Source organism: Amblyomma maculatum, chromosome 5 (assembly GCF_055883805.1).
Source record: "Amblyomma maculatum isolate TAMU_Amacu chromosome 5, ASM5588380v1, whole genome shotgun sequence".
Lineage (NCBI taxonomy): Eukaryota > Metazoa > Arthropoda > Arachnida > Ixodida > Ixodidae > Amblyomma > Amblyomma maculatum.
In genome coordinates, this window is record NC_139348.1 from 26,922,095 (window position 1) to 26,940,491 (window position 18,397).

Sequence of the window (18,397 nt, forward strand, 5' to 3'; positions counted from 1 at the left end):
TTGCAGGCATATTTGCTCCTTTTTGTACCTCTGTTTATTACAAGCAAAACTTAATTTTGTTCCCTATTCCTAGCGGCGCTGCACCTCTTACAACATCCACTGTTCAGGCGCTTTCATTCAAGGTACAAAAAGGCGGAAATGCGCATACACTCATAGGATAGCCTGTCTTTCCGTTAACAGCTACAAATAACACGCCACTGCTGCTCGGTACCTTGGACGAGGTTTTCAATGAGGTTACCTGAGGTGCCTAGCAATTGCTGTAATATTAATACCAACCGTTGCGGTAAAAAAAAAATTGCACTGCATCACTTTAACTGCTGCATGCACCTTTAAACGTGCCTTAATTTCATTGCCTATTCTTTAGACGCAGAACCTCTTAGTAGAATTTATATCGTTCGTTCCCTTTCGGAAGGTTCTTTAAACCCTTCCTGTTATGTAGTTCGGCGTAGAGAAGCCCAGGAGGCGTACTTGAAGGTGATGATGGTAGAGCATATATTTACAGCATGACACACACACACACACATATATATATATATATATATATATATATATATATATATATATATATATATATATATATATATATATATATATATATATATATATATATATATATATATATATATATGTATAGAGTAAAACTGGAACATCAAATGAATTTACAAAAACAACACTCTGCGCTACTTTACTCTTCGACCTAACTGGTTAGAGCCTAAGCAGAACAGCCGCGTAACATGCCTACGCATGGAGCCCCAGCTCAGACTGGACTGAACTCTCTTGGATCACGTCTCATTTTACACATTCACAAAACAAAGAAATAGGGGCGGTCATTTTCAGAGGCCAGCCCCACACGTCAACTGTCCAATAAGAAAATATGCTATATGGGCACAGCCCCATGGGTTGGCCTTAGCCTCTAACCCAGGGCCCCACTAGCAATACAAATTACAAACCAACAAAGCACAGCGAAACCCTTTCCCCAGTGAGGGTGTCGAACCTTCTCCTCTCGGGAGAATTTCTTCATCCACGCTGCCACTGCTGGCCGAATCCTTTCCACAGTGCACTACCCCGCGCCACCTGTGTTTACTATTACGAGCAACGATAAAGAAAGGAAAAGATCAACCAGCCGCCATTCCGCAGGTGGCGCCGGGTTAAAGGGAAGCTTCTGGCTTGCCCGCTCTGAGCACAATACCCGAGTCAACTCCTGAATGCTTTTTCGGGCGCTCTTTTCTCGCATCTGCAGACAGGATAAAATTCCTTTCGCACTTCTCAAAGTTGCAGTGTAAAAGAAAAAGGGCCGAAGGGTCATTTGGGTGCTCGCTACCGGCCAGTACGAAGGGTGCCAAGATGCGTGCACCTGGCGTGCACCTGGCAGCACGTTCCGCTACGCATGTTCCCATGAATGACTTTCGGGCTAAAACGATCCCAGCACGCTTGTACAAGGGGAACCGCTTTTACAATACCAGAAGCAGACAGTCGGGTGACGGCGCCGTGCAGAGACGCGCACCTGCAAGTGATTATCCTTGGGCGCGGCCCTACAGGCCCCTTCTTAGAGTATAACCTAGCTTGCTATCAGCTCGTTCATACTAACTCTTCACAAGGGCCGCACTACCTTCACGGCAGCAATGTCATTCCTGCTGGGGCGCCAATGTCTATATGTCACCACGACACTCAGAGAAAAACATATACACCGAAGTAAGCAAATCACAAAACACAACATTGGTGTATGCTGTTGTCCAGGTCTGCTAAGCAGTCAGTAATATCACTCTGCAGGGAGTCCACATTCATGTACACAGGCGTACACACAAAGTCCCATTGTTCATCGCGGCTCGCAAGTCCGCGCACACAACACTGACGACACTAGCTGAATATCAGCGATAAATCTCTTCCAAATGTCCGGTATATCACATACACGGCTTGCGGCACGCAGCGTCGGCTGAGTAGGAACGTTCACGCTTGTCTAGGTTGACATGGTGGTATCGCTAGTTCCCAACTCCCATGACAGATTGGGGAGCCTGGATAGCGCATCCGCATTTCCATTCTTGATACCTTTTCGATGTCTAACCGTTATGTTATAACGCTGGAGTGCCAGCGCCCACCTAGCCAATTTCGCCCCGTGTGGAGTGCACGTAGTCAGGTATGACAGCAGATTGTGGTCAGAGACAACATTGACCTCAGCGTCAAAGAGCCAGTAGTCGATCTTCTTTAGAGCCCAAATAATAGCAAACGCTTCGCGCTCTATGGTCGACCATCTCGTCTGGGTCTCATCAAAGCGATGGCTTGCGAATGCTACAGGCCTCTCATCGCCATTTTCAGTCATCTGTGCCACGCAAGCCCCTGCAGCCATCGCTGATGCGTCAGTGAACAGCCAATATGGCTCATGAAGTTGCGGAGTGCTCAACGCCACTGCTCTGCAGAGCGAGTCCTTGAGCTGTTATAACGCGCGTTGCGCATCTTGCGGCCACGGGATTAAGTTTTGTACTCCTCGCTTTGTCAACGCCGTTAGTGGGCTAGCTATTTCGGCATACCCAGATACATATTCCCTGTAATATCCGCATAGTCCCAGCAAACTTCGCAGCTCTTTCTTTGTTCTAGGCTGCACTAGGCCTTCTATTGCGGATACTTTCTCGCGGTCGGGTGCATGCGTCCCTGAGCCCACTATGTGCCCTAGATAACGAATGTGAGACTGTCCCACGTGACTTTTCTCAGGGCTAGCCTTTAGTCCTGCTTCCCTAAGTAACCAAAATATGGTATCGACGTGCTCTACGTGTTCTTGCCAGGTTTGCGAGAAAATGGCTATATCATCTAGATATGTCGTAGCGTAGGCTTGGTGCTTAGCGAGCAGCGTATTAATCATTCTTTCGAAGGTCGCTGCCGAGTTTTTTAGCTCAAAGGGCATCACCTTCCATGCATATTGACCCTCATGGGTTACGAATGCGGTGAGTACCTGGCTCTGTGGGTCCATAGGTACCACGCCTCAGATCAACCAAAGTGATGAACTGCGTGCGACCGACTCTAAAAATTAGCTCCTGTGAGTTAGTCATTGGAAACGCGTCTGCACGGGTTCCAGCTTTCAAAGTTCGGTAGTCAATACACATTCGCACTGACCCGTCTTTCTTCCCCACACACACAACCGGGTGCGCAAATTCCCTCTCTACAGGATAGATTAATCCTAAATCAAGTAGCTCATCCACTTGGCGGCTTACTTCTTTCTTGAGCAGTTCAGGCACTCGGTAAGGATAAGCTTTCTTCGGTTTAAACCCTTCTTCTAGCTCAATTCGGTGCCTTCCTACTTTCGCCAATTCGGCCTGCCATCAAAGAGTGCACGATGGTTTCGGAACAACCGTCGTATTTCATTCTGCTCCATCTCACTGAGGTGGGCTAATTTCTCTAACGGTATTAGCTCCTCATCTTTTAGAGGGGGTGCGACTTGTGGTGCACACTCTACTTCTCCAAACTCATGATCATCATCAAACACTACACCAACCTGGCTTACCTTTGCGTAGTACGGTCTCATTCGATTGGCGTGGACCACAGATCTTTTTCCCTGTTGCGTTTCTACTCTGTACGAATTTTGCCTCTCACAACCAATTACTGTGAAAGGACCAAGCCACTTAGGAGCCATCTTGGTGGTGCGGTCTGTGTGAAAACGAGAACCTGATCCCCCACATTAAAGACTTTATTTCGCGTCCTTCTATTGTATGCTTCTGCGTAGCTAGCTTCTCGCGCCGTGCTTGTGAGTCCTGCCACATTGGCCGCTAGCTCAAACTTCTCCCGTAGCTGTGCCAAGTACCTCGCAGGTTCCTCCCTAAGCGTCGCTGGTACACTAACTTCTCCTGCCCACGTCTGGCGAAGAATTGTAAGTGGACCTGTCGGATTTCTGCCGTACAAAAGCCTAAAGGGTGCTACCCCAGTAGTGTCGTGGGGAACTTCGCGGTAAGCCCACAACACAAATGGGATCAACTTATCCCAATTTTTAGCGTCTCTTTCTACTACATGAAAGAGCATGTTCTTTAGTGCCCGATTCCACCTTTCCACGGCCCCGTTTGCTCAGGGTGTTCCGGAGTGGAAAATCTAGGGGAACAACCTAATTTCTCTAGCATCAGCTGAGTGAGTTGTGCCTTGAAATTTGTTCCCTAATCCGAACAGATAGTCTGTGGGACCCCTGTTCGACTGAAGATTTCTAATAGAGCATCACAGGTAGCCCTTGCCGTTAAGGAACGAAGACATACTACTTCCGGCCATCTCGTGCATAAGTCAACAAGGCACAAAGCATATTTGTGACCCCTGCCAGATGGCGTATCAAGAGGCCCTATAAGATCTACATTAACAACCTGAAAGGCATGTTCAGGCCTTTTTATTGGCGTGATGGGTATATTGTCAGTTTGACGTCGGTCTGAGTGGATCTGGCACCCATGGCAAGACTGGCAGTACTCTGAAATTTCTTTTTCCATGCCAGGCCAATAGAAGGTGTACTTTATGCGGGCTTTGGTCTTTCTTGGACCCAGGTGTCCACCCCACAGTGATTCATGCGCCAAGGACAGAACTTCCTTTCGTTTTTCTCGGGAAAGCACCAGCTGTCGCACTTCAGTACCTGCTATTGAGTCCCAGTGGTAAAGCAAACCCTCGCTAACGAACATACCCGCCTTTCCGTGCTTAGAGTCCTCCATGCCTTTCTAAAGTTCTCATCAGGGAGCTGTGCTGCTCGAAATATTTCCCGCTGGCTAGACAGCGAAAATGCCTCTTCTTTCTCGTCTGACTCTGCTTCCTCTTGTGAATATTCGGCATTCAGTGCCGTGTTCACCTCGCATGTCAGTGCCTCATAGCGCCGATTTTCTGTGTTTTCTAGTTCCTTGTTAGAAACCCTGACTGCACCCATACTTGTGTGCTCAAACTCACTGTGATCTTTAAGCAGCTGCCAGTCCTCTAATGAAAGCAAACAATTCACACCTTCGGCCAGCTCATTGGTGAGTGCATATACTATGCCTATCTTTTGATCTTCTGCAACTGTTCCCGGCCTAGATATTTTTACAGGGATCGTCGCCAACTTCCCCTGAATGGAACTGCCGTACGCTGACACTAATTTCACTGCCCCAGATGGTTCCGTCAGCGCTTGTGGTAGTATGCTTTCTCGTATTACTGTTATTTCTCTACCAGTATTAAACACTGCCTCTGTGCAAACATCTCCGCACACAAAATCTGCAAAGTGGAGCTTCGATGTGGCTGCCCTCGAACTTTGCATCGGTACCTTAACTTTAGCAGTTAAACCCGTACTTTGGTTTGAAACTGGTTCCTTTGCTTCCGTCTCATCGACCCGCGCGACCTTCTGCACCCTCTTTTGGTACCCATTTCCTTGTTTCAGGCGCGGTTCATTTCCTGTTGCTTGCGGGCAATTCCTAGCATTGCGCCCCTGCCCATCGCATAGATGGCACTTTACTATGGGCTTTTCGGAATTTATCTGTTTTTGGCCCATTTGCTGCACTGGCGCCGTAAGCTGCTTTGTAGCGCGGCCTTTACCTTTTGCTTGCTCAAAGATCTGTAGAGCCTTTGATAGCTCTTTAGGCTTCAGCCAACTCTCTCCTTCCCGCAGGCGCACATAATCGATGCCCTCTGAGCTGAGACCTGCCTTAATGCGATCAGACACCATTAGGTCAGTCAGCGCCTCTACTGAGTCCACCTCTCTAGCCTGGATGTAGTATGCTAGGTACGTTTTCACGCATGGTGCAAACTGAGCCCATGTCTCCTCCTTCCTTTTTGCTGCTTTTTCAAATCTTTCCAGGTACTCATTTGGGGTGAGTTTTAGCTCAGTTAAAACCGCTGCTTTCACAGCGTCATAGTCCGTGCATTCCGCTCCATCGGGGTTACGAAGCAAGTATCGGACTCGCTTTGTCAGCGCCGGCATAAATAAATGCACTGGGTTGCTGTACGGCACACTGAAAGTGACGAACAACTTCTCCACCTCATCAAACCACAGTGGCACATCAGCATCGCATGGCATTTTGTAGCCTTTTAGGACTTTTGCACACTGTGTTATTGAATCTGAGCCTATACTTCGCTCATCACTCCGTCCCGACCCAAGCGGTGACAGTCGACCACACGACAGCGCAAGCTCCATCTGCTTTAAGGCTAGTCGCTCCCGAGATTCGATTTCACGCATTCGTAGCTCCATTTCCAACTCCATACGGCGAATAACCATCCTGCCTGTCTCGGCTCCTGTCGCGTCTAGTGACAATGTTGGTCTCTGGTCGCCGGCATGTAACCTGCTCTCCACATTGTAATCACCCTCCATAGTCACTACCTCACTCTGATCAGTAACCATTTCTACTCCGCCCCCTAGCGATTGCTGCTCCTGTTGAGGATTTGACCTCGATTCACTCTCAGGATTAGATTCGCTTTCTTTAGCAGCTAGCATTCTCATCATCTCAACCATAAGCGTCACAAACCAACCACCATGCCAACTTCAACAAACGCAAGAAATCCCACTCACTCGGCGCAGATCTTTTGTTGTCTGCTGCCCAGAGCCCGGATGATGCGTCCGCTCCAACGGCGTCGGTGGCAGCCGAGGTAGAATTGTCCCTTGACGGTTCTCGCTGCTCCGTGTCGAATGGCCTGTGGTTGCCGGTGCGATGCTTGTCCTTGTAGATGAGACCTGCCGAATCCTGTCGAGCTGCGCCAGTAGAATTTATGTCGTTCGTTCCCTTTCGGAAGGTTCTTTAAACCCTTCCTGTTATGTAGTTCGGCGTAGAGAAGACCAGGAGGCGTACTTGAAGGCGATGATGGTAGAGCATATATTTACAGCATGACACATATATATATATATATACAGAGTAAAACTGGAACATCAAATGAATTTACACAAACAACACTCTGCGCTACTTTACTCTTCGACCTAACTGGTTAGAGCCTAAGTAGAACAGCCGCGTTACATGCCTACGCATGGAGCCTCAGCTCAGACTGGACTGAACTTTCTTGGATCACGTCTCATTTTACACATTCACAAAACAAAGAAATAGGGGCGGTCATTTTCAGAGGCCAGCCCCACACATCAACTGTCCAATAAGAACATATGCTATATGGGCACAGCCTTAGCCTCTAACCCAGGGCCCCACTAGCAATACAAATTACAAACCAACAAAGCACAGCGAAACCCTTTCCCCAGTGAGGGTGTCGAACCTTCTCCTCTCGGGAAAATTTCTTCATCCACGCTGCCACTGCTGGCCGAATCCTTTCCACAGTGCACTACCCCGCGCCACCTGTGTTTACTACTACGAGCAATGACAAAGAAAGGAAAAGATCAACCAGCCGCCATTCCGCAGGAGGCGCCGGGTTAAAGGGAAGCTTCTGGCTTGCCCGCTCTGAGCACAATACCCGAGTCAACTCCTGAATGCTTTTTCGGGTGATCTTTTGTCGCATCTGCAGACAGGATAAAATTCCTTTCGCACTGCTCAAAGTTGCAGTGTAAAAAGAAAGGGCCGAAGGGTCATTTGGGTGCTCGCTACCGGCCAGTACGAAGGGTGCCAAGATGCGTGCACCTGGCGTGCACCTGACAGCACGTTCCGCTACGCATGTTCCTATGAATGACCTTCGGGCTAAAACGATCCCGGCACGCTTGTAGAAGGGGAACCGCTTTTACAATACCAGAAGCAGACAGTCGGGTGACGGCGCCGTGCAGAGACGCGCACCTGCAAGTGATTATCCTTTGAGCGCGGCGCGCACCTGCAAGTGATTATCCTTGGGCGCGGCCCTACAATTGTCACTATACGCGCACCTGCAAGTGATTATCCTTTGGGCGCGGCCCTACACTTTTGCTATTGGCTTTGTTCAGTAAGCAACCTTCTTTCATTGCTTCAATTTCTATCTCTCCAGCACTTTCTTGTTGTTCCGGGTGTGAGCATTTGATTTCATTGTTCAAATCATATCGTATTATCATGTGTGAATGATTTAGCCTACACATACATGCTTTCATTTTTTTTTAGATGCGCATCGGGAGTGTTTTCTACGTAGAAATGGATCGATTGAGTTGTATCACTGGTGCGAAAACCGACAGTTTTGTACCCCCAGAAGATCTGTGTCCTGTGGTTGGAAAGGGAATAAAGCAGAGGAAAAGCAGCGGAAAAGCCTGCCTAAAAAAATGTAGCAATGCATCACTGTAACTGCTGCATGCATTTAAATATGCCTTATTTTTTGCCTACTCTTATAGACGGTGGACCTCTTGCTATTGGCTTTTTGCAGTAAGCAACCGCCTTTTAATGCTTAAATTCCTGTCTTTCCACCACTTGTTTGTTACTGCGAGTGTGATCATTTGATTTTATTGTTCAAATCGTATTCGCCTACACATGCATGCTTTCATTTTTTTTAGGTACGCATCGAGGGTGTTTTCTGTGTAGAATTGGTTTATTGAGTTGTATCACTGCTGAGAACGCCAACAGTTCGGTACCCCCAGAAGATTTGTGTCCTGTGATTGGAAGGAGAATAAAGAAGATTGGTTGGTTGGTTTGTGGGGTTTAACGTCCCAAAGCAACTCAGGCTATGAGAGACGCCGTAGTGGAGGACTCCGGAAATTTCGACCACCTGGAGTTCTTTAACGTGCACTGACGTCGCACAGCACACGAGCGCCTTGCTTTTCGCCTCCATCGAAAAGCGGCACCCGAGGTCGGGATTCGATCCCGCGTCCTTGGGAACAGTAGTCGAGCGCCGTAACCACTGCGCCACCCCGGCGGGTTAATAAAGAAGAAGATAACCATTTGAAAAGCCGGCTTAAAACTTTCAAAGAAGGCGCAAAAGCGAAATGCTGATCAGGGTGAGTGTGATTACTTGTGTTATCCCACTTCACGTGCTAGGTGATGTGACTATATATGAAGCACCTTAGTATATTTTGTGGTATACTCAAAGAAAATTGTGCAGACTAAATGTTTCCTCATTCAATTATTTTGAGTGACGCACGAATTGGAATAAAACGAAATCATCCACACATCTAATGTCCATAGACATTAGATGCGTGGATGAGCTCATTAATTGTGTTCCCATGTGAACATGCAATAGTTTGTCGAATATATTAATATTGTGAGCACTGTGTGGCGCTTCATCTTCCACACGTCTGAACGTGCTGCTTCATCTTCATCCTGCTCCCTCTTGTAGATACCCATCGTCATTGCGGAGTGTGTTTGGCTGCAGTGTGCGACCAAGGCATCAGGTCTGCTATAAAGCCTGATCCCCCACGTCCGACCTTCGCGTTACCTTACACGTGGTGGAGGTGCGCCTTGATTTCCCCGCTGCTTCGTCACCTGCATCCACCTGGAGCTTCGTTCTGGCCGCCGTTTGACCCCGACCACCATCGTCATGACTCAAGAGGGCCACTCCGCCACTTCGGCTTCTACCAACTCGACTCCAGCTCCCCTTGCCACTTGGACTGTCAGCAGCCGTCAGCGCGACCCGCAGATGTTCGCCGGTCTCCGAGGCGACGACGCTGATGACTGGCTCGACAGCTACGACCGGGTCAGTGCTTTCAACAGGTGGGACGATTCGCTTAAACTAATTAATGTGTCCTTTTATTTGACGGATGTGGCCAAAACGTGGTTCCTAAATCATGAATCGACGATTCCAGACTGGGCTACCTTTAAACAAAAGTTACGGCAGATTTTCTGCGCTCCTACTGTTCGGACGGAGTCCGCCAAGAAGAAGCTAGAAGCCCGACTTCAGCGGCCCAATGAGACCTACACCTCTTATATAGAAGATGTACTTTCACTTTGTCGGCGCATCAATGACACAATGCCAGAGGCCGAGCGGGTTCGACACGTCCTTAAAGGTATTGGGCCACTCGCCTACAACGCCCTGGCCGTGCAGAACCCTGCCACAATCGATGCCATCATATCCACTTGTCAACGCCTTGACGAACTACAGTCAATACGCCTGCAGCCTGATCCCACTTCATTTGGTTTCACTGCCAACGCTGACCTCCGTGCGCTTATTCGCGAATTAATTCGTGAAGAGCTCTCGGCTCAAGGTAATTTGTGCCGCCCTGCATCTGAGCCACATCCTTCAAGTGCCGGCCTGCGTAGCATTGTCAAAGAAGAGCTGGCCTCAATGACCTATTCGGCCCCAACATCGGTCGCTCCTACCATCTGTCAGGTACCAACGTACGCCCAGGTCACGACATTACCGCCTGCAGTTGGAGCGCCTACGCCACCGGCGCCTAAAACTGCTCATGTCGCTGCATTGGCACCACCTGCCGCGGCGCCGACATACTACCCCAACTGGCGCCCAGCCCGCCCTGTTTGTTATTACTGCGGGTACCGAGGCCATATTTCCCGCTTCTGTCGTCGCAGGCTCCAGAATGAACGCCGCGGCTACGACACATTTGAAGCAGACTACCCTCCTCGCTTTTCCGGCTCTAACTCCCGTTCATTCCCTGATTATCCGCAACGTTCATCACCCCCGCCCGAAAGCCCCGCTCCGCCTGCTGGTTACAGGCCTTCAAGACGCCGTTCTCCTTCGCCTTTTCGCCGCTCAACCTCGCCTCTCCGTCAAGCTTCTCTGACGACCCCCCGCCTATCGGAAAACTGACCACTGCAGTTTTAGGAGGGAAAACTGCACTCTTCGGCCATCCCAAAAATCCTCCGGAACGTCCCTGGAACATTATTTTAGTGTGGGTTGAAGGTTTATCTGTTGAGGCTTTGGTTGACACGGGCGCCGCTGTTTCTGTGATACACACTGACCTGTGCTCCCGCTTAAGAAAAGTGAAAACGCCTTATGATGGACCTGAACTCCGTGGAGCTAATGGGGCAATAATTCGGCCTTTTGCTAAGTGTACTGTGCGAGTTTTTGTTGATGGTGTCCGCCACCACGTACAATTTGCCGTTATGTCACCGTGCGCTCACCCCATTATTTTAGGCTGGGATTTTCTGTCTGCCGCGTGTCGCGACAGGATCATCTACATGAACGAGAGCGATCCGTCTTCTGAACCTCCCGTGCCCCGTCATCGCCTGCTTGCCGCTACTAACTCAGTGTTACCCCCTGGATGCGAACAACTTGTCGCGCTTACTTCTACTAACATTGATAACGGAGATGTGCTAATAGTGCCTTCTGATCGCCATCTGACCCGTGGAATCGCGCTACCACCAAGTCTTGTTCGGTTTGAGTATGGCACAGCGCTTGTCGTTGCTTCGAACTGTTCTCCAGAGCCCATTGTGCTGACTAAAGGGACATGTTTTCCTTGTGCTCTGGACATTCACCCGGTGACCCTCACCACCCTTACCGCCCCCTCTTCCTCACCAGCAGCTTCTTCCGATGCCTCTCTCTGTGTTCTCTTTGGCACCATCAATCCTGACCTTCCTGCGACTCACCGCCAAGCTTTGCAGGAATTACTTCGAAAACACCAAGCCTCCTTTGATGCCACTTCTCCGACCTTGGGCCGAACGTCTTCTGCACAGCACCGCATTATTACAGAAGGTACTTCTATTGTTAGCCGCCGCCCTTACCGTGTTTCCTTATCAGAACGTAAAATCATAGAAGATAATGTGAATGATATGCTCCGACGAGACATTATTCGGCCCTCAGCTAGCACCTGGTCATCTCCGGTTGTCTTGGTCAAAAAAAAAGGATGGGTCCGTGCGTTTTTGCGTTGATTACCGCGCACTTAACAAAGTCACTCGCAAAGATGTTAACCCTATGCCACGAATTGACGACTCCCTCGACTGTCTTCAGGGCGCCGAATATTTCAACACTTTGGATTTGCGTTCCGGTTACTGGCAGATACCGATGCACGAAGCCGACAAAGAAAAAACCGCATTCGCTACTCCCGATGGGCTTTACGAATTCAATGTCATGCCTTTTGGACTTTGTAATGCCCCCGCTACGTTTGAGCGCATGATTGACACTGTTCTTAGAGGACTTAAGTGGAAAACATGCTTGTGCTACCTGGACTACATAGTTATCTTCTCTGCGACTTTTTCTGATCATTTATGCCGCCTTGATCAAGTATTAACGTGCCTGGCATCCGCCGGTCTCCAGCTGAACACAAAAAAGTGTAATTTCGCCAAGAAAGAAATCAAGATCCTGGGCCACCTCGTCAGCCGCGATGGCATTCGACCCGACCCTGACAAGCTTGCTGCATTTTTGAACTTTGCACGCCCTCAACGGACTAAGGAACTACGCAGTTTCCTTGGCCTGTCTTCGTACTTTCGCCGTTTCATTCGCAATTTCGCTACCATTGCTGCACCGCTCCACCGCCTCCTTACCGACAGTACTACTTTCAACTGGTCCGAAGAATGCGAAAAAGCTTTCCAAACCCTAAAGAATGCCCTCACTTCGGACCCTGTTCTCGCTCACTTCGACGACACTGCTGCTACCATTCTCCACACCGATGCCAGCGGCCTCGGTATCGGCGCCGTACTTCTGCAACGTGACACCGCTTCTCGGGAAAAAGTAATTGCGTTTGCCAGTCAAACTCTAACACCAGCGGAACGCAACTACACTATCACAGAGCAAGAGTGCCTCGCCGTCGTTTGGGCAGTTCAGAAATTCCGCCCCTACCTCTACGGCCGCCATTTCACGATCGTTACCGATCACCACGCTCTGTGCTGGTTATCAACCCTCAAAAATTTGACTGGACGCCTAGGCCGTTGGATTCTGCGTTTGTAGGAATACCACTTCGATGTCATATTCAAATCAGGTCGCAAACATCGAGATGCCGATGCTCTTTCCCGCTGCCCGCTCCCAGAATCACCACCTAGTGCTTCTTCGCGCCTTCCTGCGTGCACCCTCGGCGTCGCAATGTCGTCCAGAGCTCCAAACATCCCCTGCGCTACTCCTGCCGCTGCTCCAGATCGCTACGCCATTATTTCACACCAGCAAGCCGATCCCTACTGTCTTTCCCTAATCAACCTTCTCACCGGTGCTTCTCATCCTCCTACCGCTAGGATGCGCTGACAACTCCAAAATTTCAAACTTGACAACGGCGTGCTGTCCCGTTATATTTATTGCTCTGAAGGCACCCGTTGGGTCCCCGTTATTCCGAGAGCGCTTCGCACCCGTATCCTGGCGGCTTTCCACGATGATGCTACAGCCGGTCACTTAGGCTTTCATAAAACTTACCACCGCGTGAAAACCCGTTTCTTCTGGCCAGGCCTCGCCTCAAGTGTGGCAAAATACGTCGCCTCTTGTCTGCCATGTCAGAGCCGCAAACGGCCCACTTCTCCTCCTGCTGGCCTACTACAGCCGCTACCTTGCCCAGCTACTCCTTTTGCCGTTGTTGGCATAGACTTATACGGGCCACTTCCATTGTCCGCACGAGGTAATCCCTGGATCGTCACCGCCGTCGACCACCTAACACGCTACGCTGAGACCGCTGCCCTGCCTAATGGCTCAGCACATGAGGTCGCGACCTTCTTTTTGGAATCGCTCGTACTGCGTCATGGGGCCCCTCAAGTGCTTCTCAGCGATCGTGGTCGGACATTTCTGTCGACGATTGTAGCCGAAGTTGTTGAGGCCTCAACCACACATCACAAATTGACCTCCAGCTATCACCCGCAGACCAATGGGTTGACTGAGCGGTTCCACCGCACGCTTTCTGACATGTTGTCTATGTACGTCTACCAGGACCACCGAAACTGGGACGTAATACTTCCTTTTGTTACGTTCGCCTACAATACGGCTGTACAGCGGACCACAGGTTACACCCCGTTTTTCCTCGTTTACGGCCGTTCTCCTGCTACCTTTCTTGACGCCTCTTTCCTTTCTACACATGCCAGTTCCTCACCCTCTCTTCCTGACCAGTTCCTTTCCCGAGTGGCCAAATCTCGCCGGCTTGCTCGCGTCAACACGGAAGCCAGCCAGGAAGACCGCAAGTGCCGCTATGATGCAACCCATCGCCAAGTTTCGTTCCGTCCCGGCGACGAGGTGTTACTTTGGACCCCATTACGCACTCCTGGCCTTTCTGACAAGTTACAGCACCGTTACATTGGTCCTTAGACAGTTCTTGCAAAAACCTCCCCGGTCAACTATCTCGTCTCCCCTGTTCACCCTCCTCCGGACAGTCGTTACCGTGGCACTGAAGTTGTCCACGTTTCACGTATGAAACCTTTTATTCGGCGCAATCCTGCGGACTAACTGCGGCCTGGCTGGCCGCTTTAACTGCGCGGGCGAAATAGTGTGATCACTGTGTGGCGCTTCATCTTCCACACGGCTGAACGTGCTGCTTCATCTTCATCCTGCTCCCTCTTGTAGATACCCATCGTCATCGCGGAGTGTGTTTGGCTGCAGTGTGCGACCAAGGCTTCAGGTCTGCAATAAAGCCTGATCCCCCACGTCCGACCTTCGCGTTACCTTACAATATGTTGAAAGTCGGCTTTTTTACTGTTAACCGGAGTAATACATATTCTCTATATCATAGCAGTATTTGTCTATATGTTGCAATTGCTCTTTATTAAATTGTATTCTACAAAGTATACATGTGCCATCTCGTACGTCTATTTAACTCGCGAATGATTTGCAATCAGTGGGCACGGCGGACCGAGAGCGACCATGTGGCCTAACAGACCATTCTTCTGCCTTGTGCAGGTCCTTGCTTTTGGTCTCGTCGGAACAACGAAGCAAATCGACCAAGTTGACGGACAGATCGTTCTTCCAGATCTCCCAGGTTCAGATGCTCATCCCCGATCTCGGCTGCGCCAAGATTATCCCCTGATCCGAAGCTCTCTTCTTCCTTTGACGATATCTTTACTGCTACATGATACACCAACAGCGCCACCATCACGACACGTGACCTCATCGCTTTGGGATATAAAAAAGCAACTTCAAGCCTTCAACTTCAGGGACATGGCGGACCGAGAGCGACCATGTGGCCTAACAGACCCTTCTTCTGCCTTGTGCAGGTTAGTGCTTACTACAGATCAGTTAAAAGCGACAACCTTTGTCTTTTGGTCTAGAGGCTATTATTTTAGGATACAATCCGCACATTGTTGTTTTGACCGAAACTTGGCTACACAGCGGCATAGATGATGAAGATGTTTTTCCACTATCTTAGTGTTTTCAGTCGTGACAGATCAACGAGGGGAGGCTGTGCTGGTTAAACAAAACTTGTCAGCAACTCTCTTGTGTCAGGCTGATAGCGTAGAGACTATTAGCCTACGGACAATCATTCTTGCTATTTGCCGTTTATCGAGCGCCTGGCTCACACCCCATTTCCTGTGTGATTTGCGTGAGCATGTCAGTTCATTCGTAAAAAAAAAATTAATGGGAGACTATACTTCCAGGAATTAACTGGGAAGATTGTTCTTCTAGTGGTGAATTTAGCACTCATGTTAATCATATGCGTGACAAAAACTTAAGCCACATTTTGCACCAAGTTGTCAACTTACCAACGCGAGTGCATGTTCTTCATCAATACTTGATCCTGTCTTTGTGAGCAAAGCAATCGAGGATTTTTCAGTATCAATTGAACATGCAATGTCCAATCACAAAATGGTGTACTATTCGTGTCATTTAAAAACATGCAGCGTTAAAAAGGCAAAAACTGTACAAGTGAAGGACTTCACACGTGCCAGAGACGAAGGCGTGTTAGATTATCTCGATTTACACCTAAGCAACTTTCACGGAAGCAATGTAGTAGCCCAATTTAGCATTCTTGTGCAATGTAGTAGAACTTTGGGAAAAGTTCAAAATTATTTGCACTTATTGCATGGAAACTTTTGTTCCAGCGTAAACAAAGAAAATAGGAAATGAAAGCCCTTGGATAACGCGTGAAGTAATTCACTTGAAAAGAAAAATAAAGCGCTTAAGACGACGGAATGTCTCACGACCTACAGTGCAGAACTTACAAGCTACACTGAGCTCGTCAGTTGGGCGTGCCAAACGACATTATTTTAATAACATCTTGCCGCAGTTTATTCGCACGGCTCCAGGAAAATTTTGGAAATTTCTGAGTAAAAAGAACAAGGCAGTGGATCAAATAATAAAAGATGGCATTCTGGTCTTCCGGCAAAGTATCGCCGAACACTTTAATGCATTCTTGCGCAGTGTGTTTATTAACTCAGAAGAACTTGCTCTTCCCTTTTCACCTTTATCAAATGCACCTCTTGAATTTGTATCCGCCTGAGGTGTGCTTTCGATGCTCCTTAATCTAAAAACAAAATTTACCCCCGGACCGGATAACATACTGAACGTTTTTCTGCGCCGATACGCAGAAATGCTGTCACACTTTCTGGCAGTAATTTTCTGTGCTTTACTATCCACTGCAGCCCTTCCTCCTGACTGGCGAACGGCACGTGTAGTGCCGATGCCTAAGAAGGGAGATCGCACAATGATTACAAACTACCGCCCAATTTCGCTAACATCATCTTGTAAGATGCTTGAATACGTCATAGCAAACTTCATCAGAGATTTTCTAGGCTTATAGAAAAACCTAAAATGATTACCCTTCCTCTTTTCATTATTAACTGGGTTGCTGTGTAAGTCACTGATCGTAGACAGTTTCTTAATATTGATACTTACTACTCCAATGAGCTTCCAGTTACTTCCGGCGTCCCTCAGGGCAGTGTGTTAGGACCGTTGTTGTTTTTAATATATATTCATTTCATTTATTCATACTGTCAGCCCTGGGCGGGCTATCACAGGAGTGGATATCAAACTTGAAACAGAAAAAGAACACGTCAAGCAAACGCTGAGATCAACGCTAAATTTCATACATAATTGTGTTTGCCACTTGAACAAAACAAAAACATTGTCATAGAAATCAAGCAGAACATAAAACATTGTGCAGTTTATCTAAAAATTCGCTAAGTGATTGGGACGTGACAACGGAGTTTGGTAACATATTCCATTCCTTAATGGCTCCCGGGAAAAAAATTATTTAAAGCAATCATTTCTGACAGGCGGCATTGGGATGTACAAACTGTGACGATGGCGTGATGTTTCCCCTGTTATAATTTCAAAGTATTTTGTTTGATCGATTTTCAAGTAGTGGTTAGCGATCTGGAAAAGAAACTTGAGTCTGTCGCATTTGGTTCTAATGTCAAGTGTTTGCAAATCAGCAGATTTACACAAAGAAGTTGGAGAATCAGGATAACGATACCTATTTAAAGGTCCACTGAAAGGGGTCACAAAGAAGGATAAACAACGCCATAACACTGATAGTTATTGAACCACCCATCATTCTCCCGCAAAAATTTTCGATCTAGCTTCTGCAACACCAGAGATATCGGCGATTAAAAATGACCCTTCCAATTTTACCTCTCAACTCGTACGCCGAAGGGAGCCATAAAAAACAAAGAATACAAGCAAGTTCAAAGCTCCGCCCAGACATACGTCACTTCGACGAACTTCCGGTTGCCGCGCGCCCGCTCGCTGGTGGCGTACTCGCGCCAACCCGTCCTCGCTTGCACACGCCTGAGGAGTTCGCCAGTTCGCGCAGCGACGGTTAGTGTAACCGCGAACCCGCGGTTATCCTATGTTACACGGCGGACCAAACCATGATTGCACCACTAACCGCGGTTACCGCAAACCGAGCTTGACGACCTCGGTTTGCGTCGTTAACTGAGGTTATGACGGCGTCTGTTGACAGAAGCTACTCGTCGGCGCCCGAGTGCGCGAAACGTACGAACGGGTCTGCTTCACAAAGTTATTCATTTGCCCACTGTATCACGTTTAAAGATCGATGTATAGAATATGGTGCCGCCCGACGTCTTCGATTACGGCCGACAGCGCAGCGACTGCGCACTGAAGCCTTGTCGTGCCTACAGTATCGTTTGAACGGCTTGTTGCTGAGCAGAACGCCAAAAAATACGCGGCCTTAGCTATGAAAGTACACGAGTTTGCAACGCTTGCAGCACGGGATGCCGCGAGCAGGCTGAGGTACGTTACACAATTACCGCGGGGGTGGAACGTGCGAGCGCGGTGAACGCCGGCGCCGTGCGTGACCGTCCCTAGTCGTCGCTAGGCCTATTGTTTCGCTTTGAAGCCGCGGCGGTCGACGCTTTGGAACATGATCAACGCTGTCGTAAATCGTCTACTTATGAAACTGCCTTATAGTGATTCCTATCCTGCCATAGTAAAATAATTATAGGATTAACTCTGCCGACGCATTAATTGCAGAGCTAGTACGAGCAGATCGGATCAGCCGAAATGCACCAGCGGCAGCTGGCTTGAGCAGAAACTAGCTTGTATCACGGCTATCGTTCTTACCAGCAATTTGCTGCTTTTCAGCGATCCTCACGAGGGCTTCATACTTGATATTCGGCTCAATATTCCAGACGCCAACAAATTTTAGCACGCTTTATTTCGGGCGTCGGTGCTAACGATCCGCCGTGTCGGTCGCGAACGGTATGCGGGAGGAGGGGCCACAGCGGCGGCGTTTACGGCGGTCAAGGAGGTGCTGCCATCGTGCGGTGCTTGACCGTGCTGTTGA

The 18,397-nt window shown here is 48.8% G+C and overlaps 1 pseudogene; it reads right to left on the reverse strand.

Moving 5' to 3' along the window:
• Positions 1–1,957: 1,957 nt before the first annotated feature.
• Positions 1,958–6,193, reverse strand: LOC146187891 (uncharacterized; annotated as a pseudogene).
• Between the last annotated feature and the right edge of the window lie 12,204 nt (positions 6,194–18,397).